This window comes from Rhinatrema bivittatum, chromosome 16 (genome assembly GCF_901001135.1).
Source record: "Rhinatrema bivittatum chromosome 16, aRhiBiv1.1, whole genome shotgun sequence".
NCBI classification, from domain to species: Eukaryota; Metazoa; Chordata; class Amphibia; order Gymnophiona; family Rhinatrematidae; genus Rhinatrema; species Rhinatrema bivittatum.
The window spans coordinates 17,400,405-17,416,515 of record NC_042630.1 but is presented as its reverse complement, the minus strand read 5'-3'; the positions used below and the strand labels follow the sequence as shown (position 1 = coordinate 17,416,515).

General features: G+C 50.7%; 1 pseudogene; it reads right to left on the bottom strand.

Moving 5' to 3' along the window:
* Window positions 1-4,364: 4,364 nt before the first annotated feature.
* On the bottom strand, window positions 4,365-8,566 carry LOC115078881 (annotated as a pseudogene).
* Between the last annotated feature and the right edge of the window lie 7,545 nt (window positions 8,567-16,111).

Below are 16,111 nucleotides of genomic sequence, written 5' to 3'. Positions count from 1 at the left end.
GTTGGATGGCTCAGGGGATGGGCACAAGTATCCAGCACCTGTCACCTCTCTAGGTTGGATGGCCCAGGGGATGGGTACAAGTATCCAGCACCTGTCACCTCTCTAGGTTGGATGGCTCAGGGGATGGGCACAAGTATCCAGCACCTGTCACCTCTCTAGGTTGGATGGCTCAGGGGATGGGCACAAGTATACAGCACCTGTCACCTCTCTAGGTTGGATGGCTCAGGGGATGGGCACAAGTATCCAGCACCTGTCACCTCTCTAGGTTGGATGGCTCAGGGGATGGGTACAAGTATCCAGCACCTGTCACCTCTCTAGGTTGGATGGCCCAGGGGATGGGCACAAGTATCCAGCACCTGTCACCTCTCTAGGTTGGATGGCCCAGAGGATGGGCACAAGTATACAGCACCTGTCACCTCTCTAGGTTGGATGGCTCAGGGGATGGGCACAAGTATCCAGCACCTGTCACCTCTCTAGGTTGGATGGCTCAGGGGATGGGCACAAGTATCCAGCACCTGTCACCTCTCTAGGTTGGATGGCTCAGGGGATGGGCACAAGTATCCAGCACCTGTCACCTCTCTAGGTTGGATGGCTCAGGGGATGGGCACAAGTATCCAGCACCTGTCACCTCTCTAGGTTGGATGGCTCAGGGGATGGGCACAAGTATCCAGCACCTGTCACCTCTCTAGGTTGGATGGCTCAGGGGATGGGCACAAGTATCCAGCACCTGTTACCTCTCTAGGTTGGATGGCCCAGAGGATGGGCACAAGTATCCAGCACCTGTCACCTCTCTAGGTTGGATGGCCCAGGGGATGGGCACAAGTATCCAGCACCTGTCACCTCTACGCCTGCATGGCCCAGGGGATGGGCACAAGTATCCAGCACCTGTCACCTCTCTAGGTTGGATGGCCCAGAGGATGGGCACAAGTATCCAGCACCTGTCGCCTCTCTAGGTTGGATGGCTCAGGGGATGGGCACAAGTATCCAGCACCTGTCACCTCTCTAGGTTGGATGGCCCAGGGGATGGGCACAAGTATCCAGCACCTGTCACCTCTCTAGGTTGGATGGCCCAGAGGATGGGTACAAGTATCCAGCACCTGTCACCTCTCTAGGTTGGATGGCTCAGGGGATGGGCACAAGTATCCAGCACCTGTCACCTCTCTAGGTTGGATGGCCCAGGGGATGGGCACAAGGACATAGAGCCTGTCATCTCTTGAATTTAATGGCTCCGGGGATAGATGCAGGGACATAGCCTGTCACCTTTAGGGCTGAATGACCCAGGGAATGGGCACAGAGCCTGTCACCTCTATAGGACTGGATGGCGTGCAGGGACACTGAGCCTGTCATCTCCAGGGGCTTGGATGGCTCTGGGGATGGGTGCAGAGGTCCCTAGCTTGCACTCCTATTTTTCCCCCTTTCTCCTCTGGCAGAGGAGAAGCATAATAAATCGAATAAAGAAGCGACCGACAGAGACAGAGACCCACACCAGAGAGAGAGACACGCAGGCGGAAACTGAGCAATGCATGCCCATGCACATTGGTGCATGGAAGCGTGCATGTGCACACTAGTGCTCCTCCACATGGGCCGCGTGCTCCTAGACACACACACACACACACACACATAATCTCAGTGCACAGGAGGTGTGAGCTGCTACTGAAGGCAGAAGCATCATTACAGTTCCTTGAAATGGAAATGTAATCAATGGTACTTATTTCTCTCTTTTTTTTTTTAATTAGAGTCTATTGATATTTTTTTTTGCAGTTATCATGGGGTTGAGGGCTTCATCTTTTTTTTTTTTTTTTTTTTTTTTACCATTTTCCTCTCTAGGAGTTCTGTTTAAAAAAAAAAAAAAAACCAAACCCCAAAACCCAGTGAGACTGCTCACTACCACTTTCAGCAAAGGGTGGAGGCTGGCTGCCAGGAGGCCATAGAGCGAGGTGGCCCGCGCCATCTGTGGATCCTCAGCCCTGCCAAAGCTCTGTGCCTGGGGATGGGGTGGGGGCTTCAGGCCTTCTCCTCTCCTCTCCCCTCCTCCCCATCCCCAGCCTCTCTCCATGCTTTTCGCACCAGCGGAAGGTGCGAGATGAAAGCCCGCCTGTCTCCCCAGCCTTAGTGCTAAAACGACTGCCGCACGCACACAAAAAAAAAAAAAGGAAAAAGAAATCATTTTCAAATCAATTCTTGGGAGCAGACTGGACGTGTCCACAGCAAGAAAGATATGGCTCGGGGGGGCGCGTAAACAAGAAAAGAAAAAAACCTGCAGTATTGAATAATGCATTTCCCCCCCTTCTATCTGCGTCCTCCCAGAGCAGCCTTGTCCCCCTGCTCTTTTACTCGCTGGAGTAAAAGAGATGGCAAAAGGCGACTTTGGCACTTCTTAGCCCTGACCAGCTTTGCCCAGTGGCTGCAGATTTTCAGGACAGGCTGAGCCGGTCAAGGGTGTAACCCCCAGCGTGCGTACGGACTGCGAGAGGGGGAACCAGGACGGTCCTGGAAATGTGGAGCCGGGACGAAGTGGCGCGGGAGATTCTCATTGATTTCTCAAGGTGTCTGGCAGACTGTGCATAGCCTTGCACCTTGGAGGTGGCAGCAACTTCTGGGCAGGGGACTAAGAGTGTTCTGGTGCACCAAAGGCTGAATGTAGATAAAAGGAAGCAGCCTCCCATCCCCTGTTCTAATCTGACACCAGGTGGTGGAAAGCGGGTACTGCAGGCCCCAGCACAGAACAGGTCCAGCACAGGCAGCAGCAGTGCAAGTGTCACACACACACATACACTGCTCCACATAGAACAGGTGGCAGTAGTGCAAGCTTCCACACACACAAACACGCATACACTGCCCCAGCACAAAACAGATACAGCACAGTCAGCAACACTGCAAGTGTCACACACACATACATTGCTCCACATAGAACAGGTGGCAGTAGTGCAAGCTTCCACACACACAAACACACATACACTGCCCCAGCACAGAACAGATACAGCACAGGCAGCAGCAGTGCAAGTGTCACACACACACATACACTGCTCCACATAGAACAGGTGGCAGTAGTGCAAGCTTCCACACACACAAACACGCATACACTGCCCCAGCACAAAACAGATACAGCACAGTCAGCAACACTGCAAGTGTCACACTCACATACATTGCTCCACATAGAACAGGTGGCAGTAGTGCAAGCTTCCACACACACAAACACGCATACACTGCCCCAGCACAGAACAGATACAGCACAGGCAGCAGCAGTGCAAGCTTCACACACACACACTGCTCCGCAACAGAACGGTACAGCACAGGCAGCAGAAGTGCAAGCTTCCCTAATGCATACATGCACACCATAGAACGGGTACATCACAGGCAGCAGCAGTGCAAGCTTCCCTAATACATGCATACACACCACAGAATAGGTACAGCACAAGCAGCAGCAATGATAGCTTCCCTAATGCAAGCATACACACCACAGAACAGGTACATCGCAGGCAGCAGCAGTGATAGCTTCCCTAATGCAAGCATACACACAGAACAGGTACATCGCAGGCAGCAGCAGTGATAGCTTCCCTAATGCAAGCATACACACCACAGAACGGGTACATCACAGGCAGCAGCAGTGATAGCTTCCCTAATGCAAGCATACACACCACAGAACGGGTACATCACAGGCAGCAGCAGTGCAAGCTTCCCTAATGCAAGCATACACACCACAGAACAGATACAGCACAGGCAGCAGCACTGCAAGCATCACACACACACATACACTGCTCCACATCAGAACAGGTTGCAGTAATGTAAGCTTCCCTAATGCACGCATACACACCACAGAATAGGTACAGCACAAGCAGCAGCAACAGTGCAAGTGTCTCACACACATACACGCACACTGCTCCACAACAGAACAGGCAGCAGAAGTGCAAGCTTAGACACACACACACACTCTGTCTCGCTGCCCTACCACAGAACAGGTACATCACAGCAGCTATAAGCAAGGAACCATCTTGACCTTTATGTTTTCAGAAGCAAAACCGATTTCTGAATGTTAAAAAAAAAAAATAACACAATAATAATGCAAAAATATAGGATGACTCACTCTTTTGGGACTGTTTTTTTTTTAATTCTCTCCCTGAGGCGGGCTTTTCAGGGAGCTATTTTACATTAAGTGGTGACTGACAGAGTTGTTAAATGGGAAGCAATCTCGCTCTCCCTCCTGCCTTTGAAGGCTTGAAACAGAATTGTGCGGCGTGAGGCGCACTGGCTTTTTGGACTATCGCTTTGCTGACCGCGGCGACTGTGAAAAGGTTAAGGGCTCGTGGGCGGACTGAGAACGCTAGAATTAAGGTGGTGGTGGGGGGGGGGGGGGTGTTTGGATTTGTGTGCCTGAGGCACAGTGAAAGCACAGAGGCTCTCCTATCCTTGTAAAAGGCACCATTTCTGTGCTCTGGTGGAGCAGGTTAAGAGCCGCTGGGCCGAGCTCTTTCCTTCAGGCTCTGATCTGAGGCCAGTCCCCCTGTGGGGGCTCTGGGTCTCCCTCTAGGTGCTCCCTCTGCTCCGCCACTCCCTGCTGATTGGAAATCACTATTAAACCCCTTCGGTTTCTGCAGCGAGACAGTGGCATAGTAAGCTTGTGATGTGTGTGTGTGTGTGTGGTTTCTGTTTCCCCTGGAGCTGGTGTCATCAGGCCATATAAACATAAGAAGGCTTTTATTTAAAGTGGATTTCAAAGCTGCACAGAGGATGGCGGATCTCCTTCTGTCTCAGCTTCCCATTCCGCTTTCCTCTGTGTGGTACGAGGCTGTGGTGGCGGTGGAGGTTCCCAGCTCCTTGATGAGATGCACTAGGACAGCACAAATGGATTCCTGTTGGAGGGAGAGGCATCCTTTCAGAGCGATCCCGGAAGCATGCTTTTCTTTTCTCTGTGTCTGCTGTTGAACCGTGACATCTTATACTGATAAGAGCGCCTCACACTCAGGATAACAAAAGCATCCACCTACTCCCTTGCTAGGGTTCATAATTGAGATAAGTGGATGTCACGTGGAAGAGAAGGAAGCTGTCTGCATGTTTCTGCTAGGATTCATAACTGAGAGAGGGTGAAAGGGGGTGAAGGTATCTCACTGGCTGAGTCGCTATTTCCGATGGTCTGTGCTGGAACACAGCAAATGTCCGTGCCTTGGCAGGGATCAGTCAATGTAGTCGGGTTCTGCATCCCAGTTAGGGTTCTCTCCCCTAAATCGGGGTCCCCCACTTTTCTTGGCCATCACAATCTGACTAACACTGAGTAGAGTTACCGCCGCACCAGTAGCCAGCTTGATGGCTGAGTGCTTGACCAGGAATGGGTCCAGGATCCCGGCTTTCAGCACATCGACTGTCCCGCCTGCCACTTCCTTGCTGCCCACGCCAATATTGGGCACCTGGAGATGGTGGGCTGCCTTGAGTTTGGCGATGACCTGGTTGGCGTTGAGGCCTGCGTTCTCAGCCAAGGCTCGGGGGATGGATTCCAGAGCCCGAGCATACTCCAAGATGCCATACTGCTCCATGCCGGGGGATTTCATCCCCAAGGTTTGGAGCATCAAACCCAGGTCTGTCTCAGCGGCCCCAGCTCCAGGCACCAGTCGCTTGTCCGCAGTCAGAGTTTTGTAGACACCGACTGCATCTGTGATGGCCTCTGCCACGCTACTGAGCAGCTCATTGGTGGCTCCCCGGAGGACAATGGTGGACACTGGTGAGCAGCCCTTCTCTTGCTTGAAGACCACCACTGGGGCATCTCCAATTTCACTCAGGTAGACTTGGTCGCAGCTGCCGATCTCTGACTGCAGCGGGACGGCCAGGCTCAGCAGAGGGGTAGCTCTCACAGCCTTGCAGAGCCTTTGCATATCATGTCTGGAGGTCATCTTCACCACCATGAGCTTATATCGGTCAGCATAATAGAGGGCCAAATCCTCTACCTTGCCAGCCACCACAACGACATTGATGCCATTGTTGGCAATAGAGCTGATGTGCCTTTCTGTGAGTTGTTCCAAGCCACTGCTGAAGCTCATCATGTCCAGGGAGCTGTAGAGCAACACTGTACCTTTGGTCTCGGTGCTGGCTAGGCCGAAAGCACAAGAGAAGACGGCAATCCTAGCTTGGTTCACAACTATGATGCTTCCTTCAGTCTCCCGCTGGAAGAGCATGCCCGACAATACATAAGAGTTTTGGACACCCCCTCCGGGGATTTTGCAGACCCTGATATGGTCCGTGTCAAACTGTCCCTCCTGAGGCAGTGCTGAGACGCAGCACTCTGCCACCAGCTTGGACAGGAAGTCTTCGTAGCCTGCCGCCTTGCTACCGATGGCTGTTCGTATGGCGACGGCCACCTGTCCGATGTCTCTGGGATCCTCCAGCGAGGAGCAGCATAGACTCCTCAGGTGCTCCAGTGCCTTCTCTGAGGCCTGCTTGTAGCCCATCGTGACCTCGGCCACCGAGAGCCCTGCCCGCAGCAGCCCCTCGGCATTTTCCAGCAGGGCACCGGTCAGCAGGACCAGAAGGTTGGTGCCGTCGCCCACCTCTTCCTCCTGGGACTGTGCTGCAATGCGCAGGAGCCTGGCTGCAGGGTTCTCAAGTTCCAGCTCCCTCAGGACTGTGGAGGCGTCGGAGGTGAAGAAGACTTTGCCCAGGTGGTTGGTGATCAGTTTGCTACACCCGCAGGGGCCGTAGCATGTCCGTAGGCAACTGGCCAGGGCTCGGCAGGCTGTGATGTTGCTGTAGACTGATTCTTGCAGGCCGCTGAAGTACTTGGCCCCTGGCTTCAACATCTGATGGTACCCAGGAGCTATGGGGACATGGGCTGCCATGACCTAGAATAGAAATGCAGTGCTATTCTCAGTGCAGTTCCATGCTTCAAGCGTTCTCTGACTATTGATTGGCTGAGAACAGTCACATGGTGGATAGCTTCAAGTGAACTGGGCTAGCTAGGTAAGAGTCAGTTCTGGATTTGCCCCGTTGCATGCATGGAAATGTAGTTCTGATTTCCTAAGTAATGGGGTAAAACCAGGACTGGCTTAGCCATAGCCGAAGTTGACTTGGCTCTATTTTTGGCCACCCTAGAGTTTCCACCTCACTCCAGGTCAACTTAACTGACTGATCCAGTCCTGGTTTTGCCCAAGCCCATATTTTGGTATCGGCCACGTAAGCGACTACCTGTGGCGCCAAGTTTTGAAGGCGCCATGCCTCTGTCCAGTCCTGCGACTGATAGGAAGCCGTGACCGTCAGCCAACAACCGCGGTGGTAAATAAAAAGAAAAGTCAGTGCAGGGCATATGAGCCAAGCTCGCGGGTCCTATGGCATCCATCCCACCCTGTGCACAGGTAATGGGAAGCCTGTGTGTGGGGGGGGGGGGGGGACTGCTGCAGGGGCTCTGAATGCAGGGGCTCTCAGGCCCTGTGCTGCAGTTGCTTCTTGCTCGCTGCTTTTGAACGCTGGCTGAAAAGTTTCCTTCAGGCCAGGGATGACCCGGGGCAGGGGCTCCCCCTCCTGCCTGTACCCACGCAATGCCTATGGGCGCTAAACGTTTTAAACCCTTCCCTGGTGTTGCATGCATGGATTTGTAGTTCTGCTTTTCTCATTCATTCTTCCCGACGGCTCAGAACCAGAATGGATCAGCCTATCTGTCTGACCTGGGGTGAGATGGCAATGTTCGGTTTCCCGAGAGGGGGCAAAGCCACTTGTGATGCGAGGTGGGTGGAGCCTAAAGCTCTCAGAGAATGGGCTGGAGACTGGCCAGGGCTGTGACTGGGGGGGGGGGGGGGGGGGGAGGGAAAAAGGGGGGGACATTTCCCCTACTAAGGCAAGCATTTCTCCCCCACCATGACGATGCAAAATGGGAGACAAGCTTTAGCAGGGAAAATCAGGGCCTGCTCCATCTCCGACTCTGCAAAACTGCCCACCCAGCCAGCGCGCACTGCCCCGGGGAGGACTGTGCTCTGCCCCACTCTGCAGGGCAGCCAAAGGAGCGCGGGGCTGTGTAACGGAGGCGGGGGGTGGGCGAGCAGAGCCACCAGTCAGTGGGGCAGAGGGAGGAAGAGAGAGGATCATTAATTTAGAGAAACCACAGCAGCCCCCTCTTTCCGGCGGCTCAGTCAGCTTCCTTAGCTGTTCACGCAGGCATATGTTGGACATATGGTAAGACATGCAGAGGAATAATTACATTAAGCTCGTTTAAACCTCGTGAACGGGAATGTCAGCTTTCAGTAGCTAAGGGCTGAAGCCTTGACGGTTGGCGCTGCCGCTCACAAGTTGCAAACTTGTGCTAGTTCAGCTTTTTTTCGCTGTAAGTCTTGTGTGCGAGGGGAATTTTGTGCTGTGCTAGCAAGCAGGTCTTGGCTCTGCCACAGGCGCCGGTGTTCAAATAACCTTGAAACACGCAGACGGCGCGCGCCTTGTTCCCAGTAGCCCCCGTGAGAAGGGTATAGCGCACTTGGCCCTCTGCCCGTGCCTAGCTGATGCTTTACTCACCGATGAGGACAGTCAGAGCCCCCTGGTGCCCGGTCTGAGGCACCCAACTGACGCCCGGCGACTGTACGTAAACAGGGCGGCGACCTCACAGTGTGGCGTTCTCAGGCCAAGCCTTCTTGGAATGGACATGATGTCACTGCCGCTAGGCGAGCTCCCAGGATGATCCCTCCCCTCCCCCCCCCCCCCCCCCCCCCCCCCCCCATCATCAACCCAAGCCATCTCTTTTCCTCCAAGCGACAGGCTCTGTCTGTGCCTCTGGGCCCTTTCCCTGCCGCGTTAGATCGAGCATCAGATACCTTGGCGAGTCGCCGGCATGCAGTGAAACTGCGCCCCGACGTTTAGCATTGCGCTTATTTCAGTATTTCTCGCCCGCAACTATCAAATCTACAAGGTGGCTGAAAAAGTGCCAATGGTGCAGGAAGGTGTCTGTGCGAGGCAAAAATCAGCTCTTCCCGAACCTCGTGCTCCACGAATCGCAAAAGAAATGTCATGAGAATCCCCCTCCCCCCCCAGTCCCATAAGCCTGCCACAGAAACCACCTGGCGTGGAAGAGCAACCTAGCGGTTAAAGCAGTGAGCTGAGAACCAGGGAAGCCAGGGTTCAAATCCCAGCGCGGCCTCGGGCGAGTCGCTTCACCCTCCATTGCCTCTGGGCCTCGTTTGCTCAGCGACTTTCCCGTAGACACAGAACAGGAGAAAAGCCGTAATGAATCAGGCCCTTAGACTGTGAGCACTCCGGGGACAGGGAAATGCGTCTACAGTACCTGAATGTAATCTGCTTTGAAGTGTCACCAGAAGTGGAATAGAAATCAAACTAACAAAAACAAAAGCAGAGTTTTGCAGCATAAAAATTCAGAACCGAAGTCATCCCCCTCCGTGGGCTGCGATCTCCCCTGACACGGGCTTGTGGTTGAAACATGGACTATGTCGGGGGTGGGGGTGGGGAGGGGTGTTCATGTTCCTTGGCGAGCAATGCTTGTGAAGTCCTCTTTTCACTTGGTTTCTACCGACTTTCCCAGACCCTTCGTTACCTTTTCAACTGCGCCTTTGGGACCTGTGATTGCAAACGCCGGGGGTGGGGGGATGGGGGTGTGTGTCGTTTTTACCGCATGCCCGTGACTTTGTATCAGAGAGTCCCGCACCAAGATGTGGGCTTCTCGACCTTGTTTAGAAACGCACTCAATCCAGTGGACCACTTGCGAGAGTCTAATATTTGCCCCGGTGCTGGTTGCCTTTCTCAGTCCCCCAACTGTATTTTATTTATTTAAATCTAGAGCGGATTACATGAGATACATTCATAAAAACTACACAAAACAGACGATTGGCACATAAAAAAACAAACAAACCACGAACACACAAAACCTCACACAAATGTAAAACAGAATTAGCATACATTCAAATCAGTTAATATATTATAATGGAGCTTCGGTAAAATGCCTCTACTGAAATGCAAAGCCTTTGTCGTCCTTCTAAGTATGTTAAGGTCTTTTTCGCCTCGTAATCCTGCCGGAAGGGCAAGCCATAAGCCAGGGCCTATAAACCAAAAAGCTTGTGCTCACGTTGTCTGAAGCTTACAAGTGCGCGTTGCAGGGACTGAAAGCAAACTTGACCTAGGTGTCCTCCGTGTACGTTCAGGAACATCCGAGTTGATCTTATGAGCTCAAGAACTTGGCTTTTCACCAGAAGGGAGCTTATGGAATGTAACCAAGATTTGAAGTTGAGTCCTCCACTTTATTGGCAACCAGTAAAGTTCACATAACACCGAAGTTATATGTTCTGTTATCCTTATCCTCGCAGAAGCTTGTAACGGCATTTTGTATGAGTTGCAACACACAAATTTGTTTCTTTGGCCATTGCAATAATCGAGCTCTCCCCAGAGCAGTGCCTGCAAGGCACTCCTGAAAAGATCTTAGAGACAGAACTGTTCTTAAAGGTTGCAACATTTTAAGTTTGTAAAATGCCATCTTTACAACTTATTTGGGTCTTAAATGTAAGCTTTCAGTCTAGGTAAACTCCCAGGAACCACCTGAAAAACTTCATAGGTCAGACAAATTAGATTATTTTGGAGTAACTCTTTTCCCACCCGTTACGGTTGTGGATTTCGGCACATTTAAGAACCAATTTAGTAGCTTTCTTTCATAAATTTTTGGAAGTTTGACTCAGAGAAATGTTTTTCTAGGACATAGAGGTACGAAAAAAACAAACCAAAATGGAATGTCATCAGCATACATGAACTAGGTTAGGCCCAATGCCTTGAGAATATAAATATTAAACAAGACAGAAGGCTGCCCAGAGCCTTGGGGTACACCAGACATAATGTTCTGCCAACTAGAACAGGACTCAGCTAGTTGTAAGTATAGTAAAATAGTAAATGACAGCAGAAGACGACCCAAGTAGTCCATCCAGTCTGCCCAGCAAGCTTAGTTATTCTTTTAATTTATTTATTTTTATTCTGATAAGGGTAGTAACTGCCGCTCCATGCAGGTTACCCCCATACCAGCTGTTAAGGGTGGAAACTGCCGCTCCATGCAAGTTACCCCCATGTGTTCTGTTAAGGGTAGCAAATGCCGCTCCATGCAGGTTACCCTCATGCCTTCTGATAAGGGCAGTAACTGCCGCTCCATGCAGGTTACTTCCATGCCAGCTGTTAAGGGTGGTAACTGCTGCTCCATGCAGGTTACCCCCATGCCTTCTGATAAGGGCAGTAACTGCCGCTCCATGCAGGTTACCCTCATGCCTTCTGATAAGGGTAGTAACTACCACTCCATGCAGGTTACCCCCATGCCTGCTGTTAAGGGTGGTAACTGCCGCTCCATGCAGGTTACCCCCACGCCTTCTGTTATGGGCAGTAACTGCCAACCTGTGCAGGTTACCCTCATGCCTTCTGATAAGGGCAGTAACTGCCGCTCCATGCAGGTTACTCCCATGCCAGCTGTTAAGGGTGGTAACTGCCGCTCCATGCAGGTTACCCCCATGCCTTCTGATAAGGGCAGTAACTGCCGCTCCATGCAGGTTACCCTCATGCCTTCTGATAAGGATAGTAACTGCCGCTCCATGCAGGTTACCCCCATGCCTGCTGTTAAGGGCGATAACTACCGATCCATGCAGGTTACCCCCACGCCTTCTGTTATGGGCAGTAACTGCCAACCCGTGCAGGTTACCCTCCATCCCTTCTGTTAAGAGCAGTAACTGCCGCTCCATGCAGGTTACCTCCATGTCTGCTGTTTAGGTTAGTAACTACTGCTCCGTGCAGGTTACCCCCATGCCTGCTGTTAAGGGCAGTAACTGCTGCTTCATGCGGGTTACCCCTATGCCTTATTTTATTTATTTTATTATTTTTTTACACTTTTTATATTCTGCAACTTCCACTGGCAAGTTCAGTGCGGATTACAATAAATCATTCATAAAATTATTTAGACAATAAAATTCAACAATACAAATCAACAAGTCAAACAATATTTATAAAAGCCATCTTAAAATAGTGAGCCTTAACCATTTCCCTAAATATTTTTATGTCGGTCAATGAACATATTCCTACAGGAAGTTCGTTCCAGAGCTGAAGCCCAACGTAAAGAAAAGCACCTTTTCGTGAATTCTGAATCCTATTACATCCCCAACTGCTGGTAACGCAAGCCACCGCATCGCGGCGGGTCTCAGATCCTGAGCTGGTCCACACCTTCGCTCCGTGTGGGTTACCTTCCTTTCGCCACGGAGGATCCTCTGCGCTTATCCCTGAATTCCATTACAGCTCTCGCCTTCACTATCTCTTCCGAGAGGGCATTTCGGCCTTTCCGTGAAGAAATATTTCCTGACGTTGGCCCTGAGTCTACCCCCCTTGTAACTTCATATTGTGACCCCCCCCAGTCCTACAGCTTTCTTTCCATTGGAAAAGGATTGATTCCCGTGCATCATTTATACCCTTCCAGGATCAAGATCCTTCGGTCTCATCTCATATGGCTTTTGGTGCAGACCGCGCACCGTTTCGCTGGACCCTTCTCCGGACCCGCCTCCGTCCTGTCTCTATCCTTTCTGGGACACGGGCTCCAGAACTGAACGCAGCACTTGAGGGTGAGGCCCTAGCCCCCATCACCTTGTCACATTGCTTTCGCTGCTTTCAGATCAGCTGACAAGGTGATGGCTTTAAAAAAAAACCAACTTAAAAGTACGAAAGAACAGCGGCACTCGATCCAACAACTCGGAGGCGGGCTATTAGAAATTCTTAAAAAAAAACAAACATCTAACTGAAAATAACACACACACTTTTTCAAGCTATCCTTGCTAATGTTGCCAAGGTTGAAATAGGTGGAAAATTAGGCATCTGTTCTGGAGGAAGGGAGGGATTCTCTCGCAACAATTGCCGCCTTCAACTGGAATTGCACGCACGCTGCAGCTAGAGACTTAGTCACTCTAAGGTGAATCGCAAAGACCGCCGCTCGGGCCCACGTGGCTATTTCATAACATACGCGAGTGTTATAAGGCAGCCGGAGCGCGGCGCACGCGCAGTTTTTAAGCGGACGCGCGCCCCTGCGCACGAATGCCACTTCTGCCATGCAGGCGGGGAGGTCTTATTAGAGGCAAGGCATCGATGCCGCTGCCAGTTTTCCCAGTTCGTCCCCAGTCCGCCCGGGTTAGGGATAGGGCTCCCAAAGCCCCGCCTAGTTTAATAGCCTCCCTTCTCCCCTGTTAACCCTGACTCTTAAGACCCCCGCGGATCTGTTTGTTTTTATTTTATTACTTCCGTGTCCTCCACGGCAGAAGTAAAGTTAGGCGGCAGCGGTCCGCGGGGCCTGCCTGCGCGCAAATTTCAAGATGGCGTGGAGGAACGCCCGTGCCCCGCCCAGACCATGCCCTTTTTTTTTTTTTTTTGGGAACTTTTCATATGTGCGCGCAGCGGGAGATGTGGGCGACCTGGGGCAGCTTTTAAAATCCGCTCAGCGCGCCGCCAGCCTGACTTAGTCGCAGATCTCCTGGTTTTGGCGCGTGCGGGCCTTTTAAAATCCACCTGTACGTGTTATATAAGCTCATAAGCGGTGTCCTTAAGGCCCTTAATGATATAACCAAAGGTCCTGGGTCTAATCGAGAATAAGTTGATTTAAGCTTTCCAGTTCTAGACATTGTTTCTTTCAGTGAGCCATGGCTGAAGGGAGACCATCGTTCCACACCCTCTTCCTTCCCTCCCTCCTCCTAATTCCACAATTCTTTTACTATCCTCATTAAAAAGAAGACTGAAGCTTGACAATTTTAGGGCCAAGCATTTTCCCCGTGGAAGCAGAATCAAGGCCCTTACTGTGGAAATAACTCTGCCGGCTGTTTACAACTAGGGAGAGTCAATGGAGCTTTCTGGCTTAGTTATCAAGCTCTTAGCGGCAGAGAAGAGTTCAATCACGGGGACCATCCAGCGACTCTTTTATTTTAGCTGTCACGTAATCCCGTTTTCATTTCAAACAGCTTTCCCTATAGTCTTTTCCATAAATGCGTACACCGCCGCCCTGGCTGTGCTTCGCCGTCTTGTTCTCCGACCTCTCTCTCTCTGCCTTTCTAAGCCAGCGCCTTTGAACGGCCCGGGTCCTCTGGGAAGCCCACCCGTGCGGTCGGCAAGCAACGCCTTCTCGTCACCGTTCTGAGCGGGGGCCCAACATGTTAAAAGCCGCTGGCCCTCGCGGCGTTCCATGCGTTGGCTCATTCTTCAGCGTTAAGTAAATAGACAGGTCCCCAAATTCCAATTACGATTAAAAACCTCCAAATCAATAGTTGGCCTAATGCTCCTTATGAGTACAATTATTCAAAGACTGCTGTCTCCTTTATGCCAAATGATATAAGGGAATGGTCTGAGCAGAGTAAATTGAGAACTCGTGGCTGAGTAATGTCATTTAGACATTTTTTTTTTAAACAAAATAATAAATCTAAACTTTGCCCTGCTTTTTCCCAGCGTACCATTTGCGCGAGGCTAATATTTGGCCTGGAGTTTCCTTGGTGATATTTGCAGTCCCCGACTGTACCATAATTTTAATTAAAAGAGAAAAAGAACCTATTTTCTTTTCTCTCTCCACCATACCTGCACTATCTTTCTGGGGCCTTTAATTGTATGCCAGGCAGTGTAATTACAATTAGTGTGTCATTTGCTTAATGATGTGCTATCAGTGGGAGCTTTATCCTCTTTTATTTCCTGGATAGCACATCTCTCTTTGTTGCTTATTTTACAACACCAGCCTGATTTGGAGGTTGTATTATTATTATTATTTTGTAATGAGATCCAAAGCAAAATCCAAGATTCAGGATGGCCATCTGGCGAGATCACCTGTACGATGTGAACACTAGTCCTGACTTTTCAAAGGTCCTCTCAATAAAAGCCTTCAGGACGCCCAGTCCTGTCTCACGCTGGCCTTCTGCCTTTCTGTGTGTTTCTCTCCACATGTGCATGTCTGTCACTGTCTGCCTACTCACCTTGGTCTCCCCTCTCTTTGTGTGTGTGTCTGTGTCCCTCTATGCCCTGTTTGATTTTTGTGTGGGCCCCTCACTGTCTGTCTACGTAGCCGTCTTTTCTCTCTTTGTATGTGTGTCTGTGTTTGATTTTAGTGTCTGTCTGTATACCTAGGTCCTTTCTTTATGTGTGTGTTTCTCTCTCTGTCCTGGTTTGTGTTCCCTCCACCCCCCCTTGCTGAGTTTCCCGTGTGTACGCATCCCTCTCTCCTACATAAATGCTAAGAGCAGCTGAGTTGGTGGCACCGCTAATAGCATTTTGGCGCTGCTTTCTAACAGGGACCAGGGATGCGGGCACACGCCACTGTTCCTAGCAACGCTTGGAGGATGACTAACATCTGTTGGCAAAAACAATTCTGAGTACGAGATTTGTTACTGCTTGTGCGGTGTTCCTTGCAGTCGAGGATTCTGTAAAAAAAAACCCAACAAAAACCCCAAACCCCTGCTTTTATAAAGCAATATTCCTGAGCCACTAATCCTCTGAAATGGGGGGGAGGGGTATATTAGTGAAAGAGAAGCTCCCTGCCTCTGTGTGGAGACCAAACCATTATTTGCAAGAATCTCTTGAGCCTGAACCGGAACAGACTTGCAAATAAATAAGTAAGTAAATAAATAATTAATTCAGTTTACAGGTTCATACTAAGGGCTTAACTAAACGTTAATTGATGTGGTCCTCTTGCAGTCTCCAGAACCATAATGAATCAAAAAGCTCTGGGAGGATTTACATTTTGGTTACAAATAAAATTCTCATTTCAAATTTAGAATGTATTTTTCTTTTCTCAGATTTAGGACACACCTTTCCAAGCACTCAAGGCGAGGTACTGCAGCTAAAATGAACTCATCATCACATCAAATAAAAGCCCAGAATTAACATGCATGCTTCAAAGTCTTTATGGCTGACACTAGTTGCAGTGTTGCTATGAGGGGATTCCCTCTCCACCGCACCCATCCTCTACGGCCTCAGTCCCCATACACATCATCCCTTCCCAAATACATGACATCCTCCTAGATTCCCCCCCCCCCTTCCCCCATATGATCCCCCAGAGCAGGGCTTCCCAAACTGTGGGTTGGGACCCTACATGGGGGTCACGGAACCTTCAGCCTGGGGTCACAAGGGCTTCAAACGGCAGCGCTCTTCGGGCATCAGC